A 17,178-nucleotide genomic window follows, 5' to 3' on the forward strand; every position below is an offset into this window, starting at 1 on the left:
ACTTGTGTGGTGATGTGTGACAACTGACACAGTTTAGTGACACTCACAGCTTTTGTATAGGAAAGCCTTAAAGGCAGCAGGGGAAAACAAGGAGGATACTGACGCTTGCTCTCTCTCTCTCTGTAGCAGTGTCAGTGCTCTGAGGGAAAGATGAAAAGCAACTGAGAAGATACCACAGAGGGAAAATATGTCACTAGCTCTCTTGTGGCCTTTTGCCCAGTCATAAGGGACAAGGGCTTTCACATCTGCCACCTGTCATAAAATGTTGCTTTCTGGGTTGGAAAGCATTCGAATGCAGCCACCATGTCTGAGAGACAGAGGAGGACCTGTCCTTTCTCCTGGAATACAGTTTATGTGTAAAGTGTATACAGACTGGATTACCCAGTCTGTATACACTCACCAGTGCTACAGCTGACGACAGCATATCCACACAAACCTGTTTGCGTTTTGTTCAAGCAGTTAGCCACCGCTTCTTATTACGTTTAATAGTACGCCTTCAAGGACACAGGTAAAAGTACAACAGTAGTGGTTCTGGGAAGGCAGATATAAATGTTGGTCCCCACAGTGAACCTTTTTATTGAAGCAACTGCTTTGTTGTTTTTCTTTGGACATCGACTGCTTTTTCACTCTTTTTCAGTCCGGTCCTTGTACCTGACCATTTTTGGCATGTCGGTTTGTCTGTTTGTTTGTTAACCCACCTAACAGTGACCTGTGAATTATTCAAGCAAAAAAACAAAACAAAACAAAAACAGTAAGTAAAACTCTCTGTAAAACACGGTGGAGGCTGTGTCACAGCTTGGAGTTGCTTTTCAGCCAGCGGAATTGGAGATTCTGTCAAAATTGTTGGAGTTATGAATGCAGAAATGTACCGTCAGATTTGGATCCACAGTGTCATCTGGAAAACATCTGCTTCAGTTTTCAGCACAACGATGGTCCCAAACATACTAGCAATGCAGTAAAAGCATACCTGGATAGAAAAACACATGGAACACTCTCAGCCATGGACTGGCCTCCCCAAAGTCTGGACCTCAACACTACTGAAGCAGAGAATAGCAATATTGAAGGAGCACAGAGAGTGTTGTAGAATATAGGTGATCCTACCAAATATGATCAAATTTGTCAGAAAAACACTCAGTTTTTTGCTTCATATTCTGTATTTACTTGTATGTTTGCACATGTTGTTGAATAATCCCTTTATCCAATTCCCAAATTATGGGTGGCTCAAGACTTTTGCACAGTACCGTATAATATGCATAACAGCTCTTTCAACACAGACACACAAATGTAAGGTGCGTGTTACAAAATTAAAATGCAGACTAACCGAACACACGGCTGTTAAACAGATGCATAATTATGCTTGAAAGCCACTGACAGCGCTGCCCCTCTTTATGCGCTCAGGTGGAGCGTTCCTCTGAGTGGAGGATTAAACAGAAGAAGCAGACTGCCCAAATGCGGTGTGACAAAAGGGAACAGCACAGCCTGCGATGGAAGATATTTTAGAGGCTTTAATGGTGTTCTCAGCAGGACACGGAGGCATAGTCACGCAACGGCGGCGGGATCGTTTAAACTTTTATGCTGATAATACATATTTGAACAAAAATCAGAAAGACTGCACAGCTTTCCCGTCCCACCGCGATGATATGGAGTTAATAACATCACTGAATTTTTTTTAAAGTGTCGAAATCATTTTAAGTTGAAGCTGTTTTGCCAAAAAAGTAAATAAAATATATATAAAATAAAAATTCATCTGTCTGCACTGTGTGCTTGGTTTCATTGTTTAGATACAGAGACGGATAGAAAACTGTGTGTATTTTTAATGGAGCATAAACGAGCTGCAGGAAACGCATTAAAAATGCAACCAAAACAAAGTGAGTGCTCCTTCTTGTTGCCTCGCTTGGTTGCAGCAGCGCGCGGAGCACATCTGGAGAGAAACAGGACATCCACTTTTTCGATGACAGGCCCCCGTAAAGAGAAAGGGGGCGGGGTCAGGGCTGGTGTTGGATTTCACAGCCAGAGAACGTGAGTGCTATGGTTGCCTCTGCGAACGTCGTTTCGAACTTGCTTGCTCTCTGAACGCCACTCGCCGACTTCTTAACCGCTGTTTGCCCGGTGGGGGTTAACTCACTCAGCGCTCGTGAGGGCCACCGATTTTTGGAGATTTTGAGAAGTCGGCGGAAAACTTTCAAAAAAAAAAAAAAACGAAAAGAAAAAAAGAGACTACAACCCGCGTTAGAAATACAGCGGCGCGACTGAACTTCCAGCAGCAGTCCGAGGCGAGCAGCAGCGGCAGGAGGAGGAGTCAACAGGTCCCAGGTATTACCATACACTTGTCATTGACAGCTAGACAACATTTGACAGCATGTGTCCAGTTCTCGGGTCTCCTTCTGGGGGTTAGCCAGGCACCGTAGTAACCTGTCCGCTTTACACCTGGAGGACTTTGAACGCGTCACGAGTCGGCACGGTCATTAAATGCACGGGTGTGACAGTTTTTTGTTTGTTTGTTTGTTTTAACACCGTTCATTGTCAGAAGCGTACTGGACAACCTGACCACAAAACTCCCTGTCAAGTTGGCGTTTTCATGGCCAATTAAGCAGAAAAATAAACCATAGGTGTGTTTAACCGAGCGACGTTATAGTGTGCGAATCCGACGCTTCTTAGGTCGGCTAGCATGTCAGAGCTAACGCGTCTTTGCCTGGGTGGAGGTTGGAAAGACACCGGGTCACATTTAAGTGCTGACAGCTTCCTTTACTTAATTAGCAGAGCCGTTTCGGTGTCCACCTAGCTTGGCTGTTGAGAAAGTGGGGATTTACGGATTAAAAGAGAAGGAGGGGAAAACCCTGTAATGTGTGTCTGGGTGTCTCTGTTACCCTCTCAGAGAAAAGCTAGTGTTTTTGGCAGCGTCGGGACAGCGGAATGTGGGGAGATAGTATTTCATTTCACATGGTGCGTTATGCACATTTCACTCACCATTGTTTGGCTGTGGGCTACTTCAGGCTGGAGGTAAACTTTGCTCCAGTGCATAATTAATACCGGTCATGTCAGGGAGCCACTTCCTCGGTGTGCAGACTAGAGGCACCGGCCACTGCTTGCAATACTTTCAAGGTGCTCTGAAACTGACCTGCATACCTGCTGACCCGAGAAGGAAAAAAAGTACTGTAAAAAAACAGCCACATGCTTTTTTTTTTCTGTTGCTTTTCTTTATAGCCTTAAGGTACATTGGCAAACTGACAGATATCTCCCCCAATTTGTTAACACTCTCGATTATCCGCTGTCAAGATAATGTGGCGATTTAAGGCGTCTGCATCACCTCAAATTAAATGTCAGGAGTCTTTAAGTATACCCTGCAGCATCAAAATCCTGCAGTGTTGTCTTGTAAAATGTTGTCTTATAAACCACAGATTACAGTGTTCTGTACCCTCTGTTGATAGCTGTACTTTGTAGAGATGTTTCCCTGTGTTTGAATTAACCCTCATTTCCTGTGTAGGATTTGTTGAGTGATTTATTTATTTATTTATTTAAGCTATGACTCTCTAGATCTTCTCTGCTGGCTGCATGGCAGGGCAGACCGGTTGTTTTCAGGGGGAAGCGATCGCAGGGTGGCACTGAAGGGAAAAAGATACCCGACCTTTCCTGTGACAGCCTGTGACATTCAGAGCAAGATGCATTAGGGGAAGAGTCACTCACTGGGAAATCTGGGGTGTTTGAGGGTTTTCCCACCCTGTCACCTCCCGTCTTGGTGTGATTCACAGTTAAATGCTGTGCCCTCACCACGGTTTGGCAAGGCTTGGCCTGAATACAAGATTATTCTTTCCTACCCAGTAAGCTGTCACTCTGATGAAAATTTTTGATAATAACCTTCAGACATTTTGCATAAAATTGTTGTTTGGTGTCTAGCCATCTTGTGATACCTGATCCGATGTCACGCATGCTCATCATTGTGTTCTAAAAATACAGTTCCCGATAAGCTGCGGGGTTATATGAAAGGCATGATACTGGCACTCGCGAGCAGATCTCATAGTAGCGTTTTAATTGAGCGAGGTTCAGAGAAAGGGTTTCCTGCAGTCACACGCCGTTTTCATGCTAGTAAGATTTTAAAGGTTTTTTTTTTTTTGTTCTCAGAAGGTCTATTAAAGATCTAAAGACCTAGTCATACTGCCCACTGTCGCATTTGTTAGTAAAAAAAGTGACGGGAGTGGTTTCTGTGATGCAGTCAGAACTTCTGTGACAAGTGTTGGCGGAAAGCAGCGACTCTTCTCGTGTGAACCGTGCCAGTCAAAGGCCTCGTGTGCCCTAAATGTATCATCATGTCAGCAAAGGCAGTGGCACACTCAGTTTGCCACCTCACCTCCCCCACGCCCTCGGCGTGTCCCTCTGCTTCCTCTATAGTTTGTAGAGTCAACTCAAACACTAGAAAGGGTTTTTTCTCTCTCCCTCTCTCTTTTTTTTTGTTGTTGTTGGTTTGGCATGGCAGTGGTGAGTCAGTAGCTCCTAGCTCTATGAGTTTGGTTACATGTGATGACAGTTTTTCTCATCATACATGGAACTAGTGAATTCAGCAGATGATACGTGGTGAGATATTAACGGTTGTTTGGATTGTTCTTGATGAGAGGAATTTATTTGAAGGTTTGTTTTAGTTTTTTGGGGTTTTCTTTTTTTTTGCACAATTCACACATTTATATACTCTTTCCCTTCCCCGTGGTGTAATATTATATCACTATAATAAGGCTTGTGTATTGAATTAATGCATTTTTAGTGACCTCCTTTTGCACTTAAGTATGTTTTTCTTTTCTTCTTTTACCATTATAAGGATGGTGTCTGTCAGGCGGTTTGATTGTAGCAGTCTTGCTGGCCACAGTAGCCTGCTACCCTGTCGATGATGTGCCAGGCTGACTCACGAGGTTATGACTGTACAGTACGAAGTCAGCATGTGCTGACAGATGAACCAAGTTCCCCTCGATGGCACTGCAACTAGAGGTGTCACCCAGTGCTTTTTGAATGGTAAACACCTCTACTCCAGTCACACCAACGCCCTGTCAGATTTTGATTGCTAGATGTTTTGTTAGTGAAAACCACACAGCAGAAATAAGAGTTCGACTTGCTGTAAATAGGAAAAACTGATGTGAAGATTGGGGTTTGTTTCTTTTTTTGTCTTTTATTTCTTAAAATCTATTCGGTGTGCACAGGTGTTGGTTGACTACTGATGCTGCCGTAAAGAGTAGTAACCAGCAAATGGAGTCCGGTGGAACCGCACAGTGTGGCTTTACACTAATAAAACCAGCCTTGACCCAAATGAAACAGGCCCACGGTCTGTCAGAATAAGTAGAAATAAATTAGGATATTACTGTGGTTTTTCTGTGGTGCCCAATGACGTAGTCGTTGCCTTTGGGACTGGGGCGAGTGTGGGAAAAGCAGGAGAGAAGAAGGGTGGGAGGAGAGTGTAGCTGAAGCCGAGTGGGATTTTTTTTTTTTTTTTTTTTTTTGGAGGGGGAGTGGAGCCGCTGTGATGCTGTGATGTGGGAGCTCCGCTCATGTTGGCCGGCGGCAGTTAGACAGGCCTGCTTTTGCATACTGATTCCAATTCTGTAGCTCTCCACATAGCAAACTAGCGTGCCTGGTGCTGCCAGTCACGTGAGGGTTAACTCCCCCTTCCCTTTTATGCTGCCTTCCTTTTATTCCTCTTTTTTTAATGGCTTTGATGGTATTAAATAATCTTTACGTGTCAGAGTGCACAGCTCCCAGTGTTCATGTTGGGAGAGCAAGAGAGCAATTAGGTCAGAGTGGTAGAATAACTTGGTATCATCTCAGTCTTAAAGCGGCAGGCTGCCTCGCTTCCATTTGTTCTTTATATTCACCTCAAACCTTCGGAGCAACATTTTCAAAGAGGTCCAAGGCCAGCTGGGTTATCAAAGCACTCAGAGAAAGAACTTTGTGTCTCTCTGTTGTATAGTCTCTTAATAAAACGTCCCAGAATGGATCATCGGTTGTTATTTTAGGTTCCTCGCTATGTTAATTTGCCTGAAGAATGAGGCCACGATTGTCTCCTTTTTTTCCTAATGAGGCTGAGCTAAAGACCCATATAACCTATTATCCAGGTTATTGATTTAGAATCTGTTTCGAGCTGCACATTGTTTTGATAGACCTTGAAACCATTGATGTTTTACTGCAGAATTGAAGCGCTGATTCCCCCCCCCCCCCCCCCCCCCCACTTCAAGAGCACATAAAATAATAATACACTGAGGGGGTTGTATTTATGCTTGACATGGCTTGACTGATCTTTGTTGTAAAGTTTCCCACAGCTTATTTTGCATGTTTGAGATTGCATTTCTACCAGCTGGCATGTGGATGTTTCTGGCCTGTGTCGCAGTGTTTCATTGCACTTGTCACAGAATTTCATACTATTTTCCACACTCATTTTGTACCTTGGCTTTTTGCAGAAGTGTCTCTGCCCAGTCGGACAGTCCCCCGGCGTGACGGCTGACATTTCCAGTGAAAGAGACCTATTGTTGCTTCTTAATCCCCCTCCACCCTCCTCTCCATAAAACAATGGTATCAATTGCTTCCACTGAGTACATCCACAGTTCTGAGTGAGAGACAGCCTGGCTGGGCCTGTTAGCTAGCCTGCCAACCGTCCTCCCAGGCAGCCCGGACGACCTCTTCATTCCCAGCGATAGCTCGGTGTTTGAGCCCGCAGACTGCTCCTGCACTAATATTACCTCTGCCACATGTGAACCGGCTCTTGATTGCGACTGCACTGCCACCTTCTAAATGCACAAATAATAGCTCGGGTATATATTTATTTTCCCGCGGAGACGGCGGAGCAGACCGATGGCTTCGACACACCCCCGTCCCCCACCTCCTTAATGAACGGTCTTCATTCTATTTTCCTTCATTTTCCCGAGGACACTGCCATTAACTTTGACAGATGATATGTTCTTTTAGTGAAACGGTGATCCTGAGCGCACCGTCACTGGAAATTGGATTTGCACACCCACCCCTTTTGCTCCTTGCATTTTCTCCATCTCTCCTTTTTCTCTGCTTTTTCTTTCTCTCTCCGTCAGCACTGAGGGACATGCTGTTAATATTCCTTTTAGAGCTGCGCTGTACAGCTGAGCTGCCAAGTTAACCTTCTGCTGCCATGAGTCAGACAGCTAGCTAGATAGCCAGTGTCACTTACACAGATGTCTGACCGGCCAATCTGTCCTTAAGTGCTTCTTGATAATACGCGTATTTCTCTGTGCCAAGTGTGAATGTGCAGTCAGTCATAACATTCAGTTTTCATGTCCACTTTGCTGACACCGATGTAATTTGAATGTATTTGACAGTTAAATATTTCCAAAAAGGTGTGTAAGAGAAAATACAGATTTAATCTCATCTTCTGCCTTGATTTGTTACACTGATATTTTAGTTCTTACTTGGAGGATAATGTTTGGCTGGTCTGCTCCCCATTTAAAAAAAACAAACAAACATCTCTCTAAGTGAGGCGGTTGACAGCTCCCGCGTCCTTCCCAAGAAGTAGCATTGGCTAATGTTAAACCACTGGCATCTTCACACTGATTTCAGTGGAACAAATCCTCTCTATTGTGCCTCCTGTGTGGGCGTATGTGGCCGTCGACAGTGTATTACCCAGATGCCGTGGTTGCAGCTGCTTGCACATTAGCTCAAGTTGCTATAGGCCACATTTATCAGTGTGAGGAGAACAGCGCGGTGGTGAGATAATGGTCCTGAACAAGATGATACCGCACTCGCTGCTGCTAGCACGAATAGGCAGCTCCTGTAAGTGGCTCGGCACATAGCATCGTTATCGTACTGCTCTGCTGTCTTGGCTTGTGCCCGCCGAGTCTGTGAAGCTAGTGAGCCGCTGCTACTTATTCTGTCTCCATGGTCTGTCATCTCAATGCAGCCAGCCCCGGTGAAGAGCCATCACACCAAATCATCGTCGTGCTGGAACGTTGCAGCACAGAGCCCATCAGATGACAGGATTTCTGCGTTTGCAGCTGGAGAAGGTGATGGAAAGCCAGAAATACCCAAAAAGAGTGTAGAAAAGAATTTTTAAAACCAATTACATTTACTTTTGTGTAGCTTTGTTGTGCCCCAATCAATTTTTCCAATAAAAACAGCAAAAAAATGTTTATTTTGGCAGTTTAGACATGAACAAACTTGATGTACAGTACAACTAAAGGAGGTGTAGCAGAAATGCACCCTGTCTGTTAAACTAGGCTGTCAGGCTTGCAGATTTTTTTTTCTTTTTTACCGAGGCACCATAACCTGTGGCCTGAAATGATACACTTTCAGCCAATGAGACTGCGAGACGCTATCATTAACGGCGGATCCTTTTGATTGGTTTTGTACTTCATTTCATGTCAACATAATTCACTTTTTTTTTTTTTTTTTGTTTTTTTGCTTTTCGTGTCACAGTAATAATTCTGTAATATGGCGCACCACACAGCATATGGCTGCCATTTATGATCAACTGCCTCGGTAAGGAGGTGACTGGAATATGCAAATGGAAGCATGCTAATGGAATAGTAATGTAATGAAGTATGTTGTATATTGCCAGTAATGAGCTCTGGTTATTGAGTGTTGATGGCTTTTTCTCAGCCAGCCTTTGTTGTTACACAAGATGCAGTTTTGGGTTTTTTTGGTTTGTTGTTCAGGACAAAAATGCACATCATCACCCCAAAAAGCACAAACAAACACCCCCCCACCCCACCAAAAGAATTTTGACAAACACAGCCGGACGTAATTACACATTACTATTTTTTATTTTATTTTTTTTTATTGATTTTTGGCATTGTGCGAAAAGCATATTGATAAATATTTGGAGTACTTGCCCACTGAAACTCTGAAACTAAATTGGGCAGAACTGAGACAGATGCGGTGCAGTAAATTAAACAAGCAATCTTCTCTGTTGGGTGACAGCACAATGGTGATTAGGGTTTCATGTGAGCTGCCCTACATTATTTATGGCTGTGCTGTGGGCTGCCTGCAGTTGAATAGACCCACAGTCCATTGACTTGGCATATTATAGGAGGCCGACTCGAAGCGGGAGGGGGGGGGAGTTAAAAATGGCTTTATTTCCTCTCGAGGAGGTCCATTTTCATCTAAATGAAGGTGGAAGCCCCAAGCGTGTTGTTTCCAGGCCTTGTGCGTGTAAAGTGTGTTGACTCTGTTCCAGCAGTCTTCTCTGCATCACTCTGCTTCATGTTTCAGAGTGATATCTGCAGAACCTCACATTTGTACGTATTCGTAATCCGTAACTGCCTGCTCAATTTTGTTGCCGATTCATACACTGACTTTTATCATTGAATTCATCCACATCTGTTTAGACCCGAACTTTATAGTTTGGTGCCTTTGCTTTGCATTGTGACATGCATGTTTCTTGTGGCAGGGAGGTCTGAACAGGATGTAGACATACTGAGGTTTGAGTGCAGGTTTTAGCCAACTGTTGACCTTTTAGAGGTGTTTTCCATGTTCAAACACTCTTTTGTTATGATGAGAGTATATTTACTGATCGCCCACTAGTTCCATTCTTGTGCTTGTAAGATCTTATGAAAATCTTGAGGGAATTTCTTCAAATTTAGCACAAAAACTCTTTGTTTGATTTTTATTTTATTTTTTTAAAAGGGAAAGTCGCTCTGACCTCCCATCCCATCCCTGTCATTCTTGTCATTTCAATAATTGCAATTACATCTGGCATAAACATCTACTTGGTCTCAAGAATAAACTGATTAGTGTTTGGTGGTCAAAGTTCAAGTTCACTGTGACCTCAAATGTTTTTCACAATTTTCTAAGTCATGTGCTTAATAGTAACTAGTAAATCACTCAAATGCCCAGAGGAAATGGAGGGACCGATGATGTTTTATAACCAAATGTTCATTAAATGTTATTCGGTGCCCTTATAACAGAAGCAGGGATGATTCTAAACTGCAGCTTGACTTGGTTGCCAGAGGCATACAAGTGTGAGGCTGTAATTCTAGCTGATATCCAAAAGGGGCTTTTGTTAATACTTCACGCTTTATTTGGTAACACTCCTTTGGTTCACTCACTGCAACGCCCTGATAAAGAAAGCTACTTTTGGCTGTTCCCTTATTCACGAGGGATCGCCACAGCGGGGAGCTCCGCATGTTTGATTTGGCACATTTTTACGCCAGATGCCCTTCCTGACGCAACCCCAGAGGGATTTATGTCTCCTCCCGGAATCAAACCACTGGGCTTTCGTTTGCATCGTGAATGTGTAAACCACTACATTGTAAAGACACTTTACTGCAATGCCCTGTGGTGTTTAGAGCAGAGGTGGGCAATTAGTTTCCCCAAGGGGGTCATGTGAGAAACTGGGACTGTTGTGGACTGCTGCACAAATAAGCTGGATTTAATTCTGCTTGTAAAATTATTGTTGTGGCCCTCCACAACAGTCCCACCCCTGCTTTAGAAAATTAAGGAGGGCAATGGATGGGTGAGATTTAGCATATTTTAAAAAAATGCCTTGATGGCCTCATTCTTCAACCCAGAGATAACTCTGCAACAAACTTGGAATGCTTTAGGTTTGATACACTCACAAACTATTTTTTGAGTTGTGTGTTTTATTCCTGGATTAGGTTACTTGTAAATTAAAGCATTACTACATCACTGATAACCGTGAATCTTTCTAGTGCAATACTATGTTTTTTTTTCCTAATCCAAGAGGCACCTCTTAATAACAACAAGTCTGTTTATTGATATTTGTCTCTTTGTGGAACATTTATGTAAAATCCAAAAGAGTGGGGGCAAATCCAGGCACAACAGGATGCTGTTGTTAATACATAAAAAGGATCCACAGAGTCGAGAAAGAAAAATTGCAAAAGAACCCAGGGACGTTGGTGTTGAATGGTTCCTGCTGATACCTTGTGATGTTATGTATTTCTAGCTGCTAACCTAAGACCCCTGCAGCAAACACTAGCTTCAGATGTCAACAAAATGATTGTTGCCACACTCAAGGACTCGAATCATGAGCTAGACTTGACTCAAAGATCGCTTTGTTCGACCTCATAAAAAGGGATATTGAAGTTGTCTTTTCATTTGGAAGTCCTACACAAATAAATTCCATCATGTGCCATTTACACAAACACACTTAATATCTGCATCCCATTTGCATTTGCCAGTCACAGGGTAATGACATCGTGTGTGATGGCTCACTGGTATACCCTGCTGGGACTCTTGAAGTTATCATTAATAGTAACACTGTGGCTTTTCCTCTCTTGAATATGTAAAAGGCTGGCTGTGGAGAAATAAAACCGTTCAGACTCTGAGTTTGAGGAAAAGAGACAGAAGGAGAGCGCAAACTGTTCACTGTCAAACCATCACTGTCGGCACAGAAGTGACTGTTAAAGTTCAACAGCAAATATGGACAGTGGTGGAAAGCAAGAATGTGAGAAATGATGAGAAAACTACTTGCAGAACACTTGGAACTCTGCCCGTTGTCACACCTTTGCACATGTGAGAAGACTGCCAATGTGCCTTTTCACTTTTCTGTTTTTGACACTTAACGTTTGGCTGTTTAACTTGATTAATTAACATAACCGTTTAAAGAAATTGCTAAATTATAGTGGAGACAGTAGAATGTATATATAATTTTGTCTTCAGTTGGCAGGTCAGCAGCTCATTTGCTGACAAAGTAGAAACAGGTGTTCACTGCTGCAAGTGTTAGGAAAAGTGAAAAATCGGTTTACGTTGTGTAATTTTTGTTAGACTCAGAATGGAGTTTCAAAGTCAACCTCGTGGAAAATGTATATGACAATGGGGTCATTTTTTCTCTCTCTCTGAATCTAAAACCTTTTTGGGAGGAACCAAAAATGCCTCTTTTGGAGGAAAAACCCTGTATAAAGATGACAGTAATTATCGTTTTGGTTTCTCTTCATCCCTTGTAGACATGCACTCTTTTGCATTAATCAAAGGGCTCCTGAGCATGTCAGCTTTGTCTAACAGCAATCTCTTGTAGTATTTAGACATCACTTTAAACAGAGTACTAGCCTGAGCTGCATGGAGTCACATTAACTGATAGGCATGAATGATTGCAGCTGACTGTTGTTTCTGTTGTGCGTCTTTTGTGAGTTCTTCAGTTACCTGAGGGGGAAAAAAGGACTATTGATTTGGATCCCTGTTTCTAATTTGCGATAAGACCAAAACATTTGTTAGGACACGTTTTTGCTTTTCCCACTCTAGCAAAAGGATGTCTCCCTGAGCCTGATGGGATATCTGTCACTCACTTTAGGGCACACACACACTCAACACACCACTGTTTAAAAATATGGATCTACATCTTCTAGTATGCGAGATACTGGCAGAACAGCAACAGCAGAAAGACGCTTGTATGTCACATTATGTATTTTACAAAGTTAAAATGATCGGATGATGGAGAAATGCCTGGAAATGTCTTCTTACTATAAAGTTGTAACGCTCGAGTGCTTTGATGAAGAAAGTGTTGCAGTTGACAAGATGTAGTTTGTGTTAGCGTATGAAAATTGCTGTGCGTTGGAGTTGCGGGCTATGAAAATGAACCACCATCCCTAACTTGTATTTTCAATGTGCATTTCTCTTTCAGTAGCCTCATTGTAGATGCTCTGCCCATGCACAAGTTATGAAATGGCCAACAAGAAGGCCATGTTTGTTTTAATCCTGAAATTAGCTGTCATCTCCACTTGATGAATGCCCGTTGCGTGAGTGTTCCCTAATTGTCCATCTGCACAACGTTGTCTTCGTTCTCGTTTGGCCTATGGCCCAGGGTACCCACTACAACTGTTGTCCACTTGTCCAGAGCACCAAAACAATACCAAACTGCCGTGATCCTTCAGAGAGCCACTGTCGAAGAGCCCCCTGGGGGTGGGGTGTTTTCTGATAGGTCTGTGCCAAATCTAGTCCAACACTCAATTGCTTCTTTGTCATTTTTCTCCATGTGAATGTCATTGTGGTTGAGTTGTGGCTCCACGGATTCCCTGCGTTCAGGACTTAGACAGCGCTCCTTGCTTCCCCCTCAACCACAAGCCCTTCATCGTGGAAACCATTGTTGTCCTATCAAATGAAGCTTGTTTTTCAGCTTCTCTCATGAAGCGTGAAATACAAGCTTTTATATTAGCTTTGGCAGGTATTTAAACTTCTGATCTGATCCAGGCTGTGCTCATTAAATCGTCAGAGTGATGTAATGTTTCACTGGCGCTACTGTGTGCCAGCATGGCATGTTTTTCCACTTAGGGATTCCAGGATTTGTCTCTGTCATAAACACGGGGCATCTGGTTGCCAGTAGTGTGAGCTTCATTGGACTTAGGACATTGAAATGTGAAGAAGAGAAGCTGCCTGGTTTTTCATTTAGCAGCTTGGGTAAGTATGATAAATGTTACTTATCACCTATTGACCCCATGAGGTCAAGCCTTTGCCCTGTCACCCATCATCCTCCTCCTTCCCGCTGTCTTCTAGCTGCCCCTGAAACCCTGTGGATAGCCTTTATCTGCTCAGGCAACATTTTTCTCTCCAATACTGCTTGACCGCCATACAGATACCAAGGCAACACAACTATTCACTTTCCGTGTTTGCAGTCAAGTGTGAGATGTTTTCCTCCTCCTGATTTATCTTTCCAAAGATATCTATTATTTGTCCTGTGGCCTCTGAAATACATTTATGATTAGATATGCGAAGCCTGAACAGATAGCTCCACTCCCAGTGTTCTCAGCTTTAGTTTTGACCCGCACACACCTAAATCCCTGCCATTTTTTGGGACATAGCTGGAGAGATAAGCAAATGGAAGAAAGTGTGAGATTATCATTGAAATAATCTTCTGAAATCAATTCAACTGAAATATCAAGGACAATGGGCTTATGTGTATGCACACACACACGTGGGGTTTCTGTTTGTTTCATGCTTCTTTTTTTCCCTCCCCACTGGCAGTGTAAAGAATTGCACAGGAGCTTTTGTTCCTTTGAAAATCCACCTGATAATGTTGGTAGCTGGCTCCTTGCCTGAGCTGGTTGGATTAAAAAAAAAAGAAAAGCTCTGTCTCCAGTGACCAGTCCAGCGTTGCACATCCTACATAGTGGCCCAGATTTTCTGCAATCCCTCAGTAAAACAGCTCTTGTTTTTTGGGGGAGCTTTGGAAGTGGATGGCGAATGCCTTTTTCAAAGGGTAACCCTCAGAAGGTGAAAAGTGCAACACAGGTAGGAATAACAATGAGTGCAGCTTAATAACAGCACCATTATGACGCCAGGTTTTCTGGGTTCACAGATAGGCCATTGCACCATCCTTTTCCCCCCTTCATGCTTAAACGTTCCACATGAGACTGATTGAGCCGTTTCGTCCTGCTAAGCTGCGTGAAGAGTGCTACTTTTATAATGGAAGAATACTGCTAAATCAAGGCTTGACAAATCTGCTTTCTCCATGTCCTCACATTGAGGGTTGGCGGATTAGGTGCTAATTTTAGTGCCACTTATTTCTTCAGCTGCTTTTAAGAATTAGTTCCAAATAACAAAAAAAAAGTGTGGAGCAAAAAATTGGGAGGGGAGGGAATTGTCTATTGTCAGGGGAAGCAAGGCTGTGGAAAACGGATTGTCTAGTGGCAGTGAGGGCCTTTGCATAAGAGGTGAAATTTACATACAAATCTCCAGTTACAAAAACTAAAAACTCAATTTGTGGCAGCTGAGTAGAGGGGCAGCTGTTAACAGAAATCTTTGAGGAGTATTTCAGTCAGACCACACTGTGCCTCGAGTGACTCCATGAGATCACAAAGTCAGTTGGTGTTTTGAAAAAAAGCCAGACCATAAAAAATTCAGCACAGCTTTTTTCACCTTCTCTTTCCATAACAGACCGTTAGATCCAGGCTGTGTACGATTAAAGTGTGCGCTTTTAGTTATAAGTCTGCCGTGCATTTGTTTAGCACTTGGTTGTCACCCTGCAAGTCAGCAGTTAGTTCATCTACAAACAAAATTACTTTTCTGGACTTATTTCACAAATGCCCTGTTAGTTTGAACCTTTCCATCGTGCACTTGTTTGGCTATTGTGTCACATCGTCAATACCAAGCAACCATCAATACCCCACTGGAGGCAGTTGCATTTAAAACAACGGAGGACACAGCATTGGTGTGCATTCAGCACTTTTGAATAGACGTCAGCTTATTGATTCTCCTTCAAGGTCCGCATCAATTCCTCTCTGCCCGCTCTTTTCTTGTTTGTGACAGCGAAGAGCAAATGCGTTGACTTGAATTGGGAGGTAAGGGGGTGGGGGCACCCGTAAAAGGTTTGTGGCAGCTTCCACTCAGATCTGCTGCTCTTGGAGAGTAGCCCTTGACGTCGGTGACAGTATTTGGGTGTGATTATGTAATCCATCAGGGTATTACCATAAAGTGGAGTGGGGAGGGCTATCGAGGGGCTAGAAGGTAGCAGTGGCGCTGCTGCTACTGCTGATCATCGTCTAGCAACTGCCCAAGGGCAGGAATGTTTTGTGTGCCGATGTGTCCGACAGGTGGCTAGGAGACGCTAATTGATTAATGATCAGGGTGATATATGAGCCCCTACGGCCAACCTTAACATAAAGGCTCAGAGCACCGGTGTCGCCCTAAATCATTTCCAACCAGGCCAGTAAACCCCAAACAGTTCCCTCATTAGCATATGAAAGACCAATCGGGAGGGAGACTGTGCCTTCTCAGCCCTTTGTAGACCGCCTATTGTCAACATCCTGAGTCTGAATTAACAGGCCAGCATTTTATGCCAGATGAATAATGACAACAAAGATGATTTTATAATAAGGGTCACTCAGCACTAATGAATGGTTAACATCACCACAATCTCAGCCTTTGATATTGTTTGGACTTTATCCCTCCTTTTTTTTCTGTCTGTGCATGGCTTTGACCTGGGCAGCACTCACCTAAACTGATTTTGCTCATTAAAAGAGTGTTTCCTGCACTGCGTGAGATTTAGATTCCCTTTATTTCACTACAGTCCGTAAAATATTGATGTGAAACTCGGCTGAAGAAATGCACTGCATTTTCAAAGTGTGTTACAGAAAATCTGAATCCCATATAGAGGTGAAATGATTTGTATTCTTTCTTCATGTGTGTTTTTCTTCTCTGCATCATGGAGCTGACATATTTTCCATTCAAGCAGTGTCAGATTCTTCCTGAATGATTGAACATTAAGTGGAATTCACCTGTCCCCAGATGGTCATATTTTGCACTTGGTGTTCCATATAACGCTGTCAGACTGGATTAGTCTCAATCTCTCTCTCTCACTTCCTCAGTCTCTTCCTCTCTGAGTCTCGGTCTCACTCCCTTTGGTTATTTACCATTCCACGGGGGGCCTTGCGTGACCCTCTTCATTGTTTTCTTTGGATGGCTCTGAAGGACAATAGCAGTCTGGAGCCTTGGCCTGCAATCAGTATGTGTGTGAATCTGCATCTTTCCATTGGGAGTTGTGTCCTCTTGTGTCAAGAGAGGTTATGCGATCTATGTGTCACTGAAGGGGCTTTCCACCGCTCAGAGTCAGAGCCTCAAGAACAGGGGGTTTATGTTCTCTGTGTGTGTGTGTGTGTGTGTGTGTGTGTGTGTGTGTGTGTGTGTGTGTGTGTGTGTGTGTGTGTGTGTGTGTGTGTGTGTGTGTGTGTGTGTGCGTGCATAGGCAGCCAGCCGGTGGAATTTTATAGGACCAAGCAAGTTAAAACAACACATTGTGTCTGTTTTAATGTGAGCTCATGACCCTCGCCGCAGGGCTGTCATTCCCAAGTAAGCACACGCTTGGAGACTGCTGGTCATACTCAAAATCAGAGTTTGTATTTGTACTGATAGTCTACACAGGGGCGATGCTGTCACAGCGAATAAGTGAACATCCAAGGGCCGATGATAATTTTACTTGAGACTTGGACTGCTTCCCATCAAACCTTTTAAACCTTGAACGGTTGAGCAACCCTGAGCATAGTTACAGTTGCTGAGATGCTGGGCTCTACACATTTAGGATGGGTGACCCCACTGAATTATTATTTTAGACTCTTCCTTGCGAGCTCCTGAGCACTCAAGACCTCCCATGTGTGGCAATATCAGCTTTGGTTTGAAACCACGCGTCAACAGTGACGACACCATGTTCTTCTTCGTGTTTAAGGTGAGCGTCTACAGCGACTTGCTTTCACCCATCAGCAAGGATAAAGATGCGATTACCTTGGGCTCATC

The 17,178-nt window shown here is 43.4% G+C and overlaps 1 protein-coding gene across 2 annotated transcripts in view; it reads left to right on the plus strand.

Moving 5' to 3' along the window:
* The first annotated feature begins 2,002 nt into the window (after positions 1-2,002).
* raraa (retinoic acid receptor, alpha a) overlaps positions 2,003-17,178 on the plus strand; it is a 140,742-nt gene continuing 125,566 nt past the window's right edge. For both annotated transcript variants that reach the window (XM_063481442.1, XM_063481443.1), the window contains exon 1: positions 2,003-2,313. The gene's annotated coding sequence lies outside the window, so the exon portion shown is untranslated. The remainder of the gene's footprint in view (positions 2,314-17,178) is intronic.

The sequence above is a fragment of the Pelmatolapia mariae genome, linkage group LG8 (assembly GCF_036321145.2).
Source record: "Pelmatolapia mariae isolate MD_Pm_ZW linkage group LG8, Pm_UMD_F_2, whole genome shotgun sequence".
Lineage (NCBI taxonomy): Eukaryota > Metazoa > Chordata > Actinopteri > Cichliformes > Cichlidae > Pelmatolapia > Pelmatolapia mariae.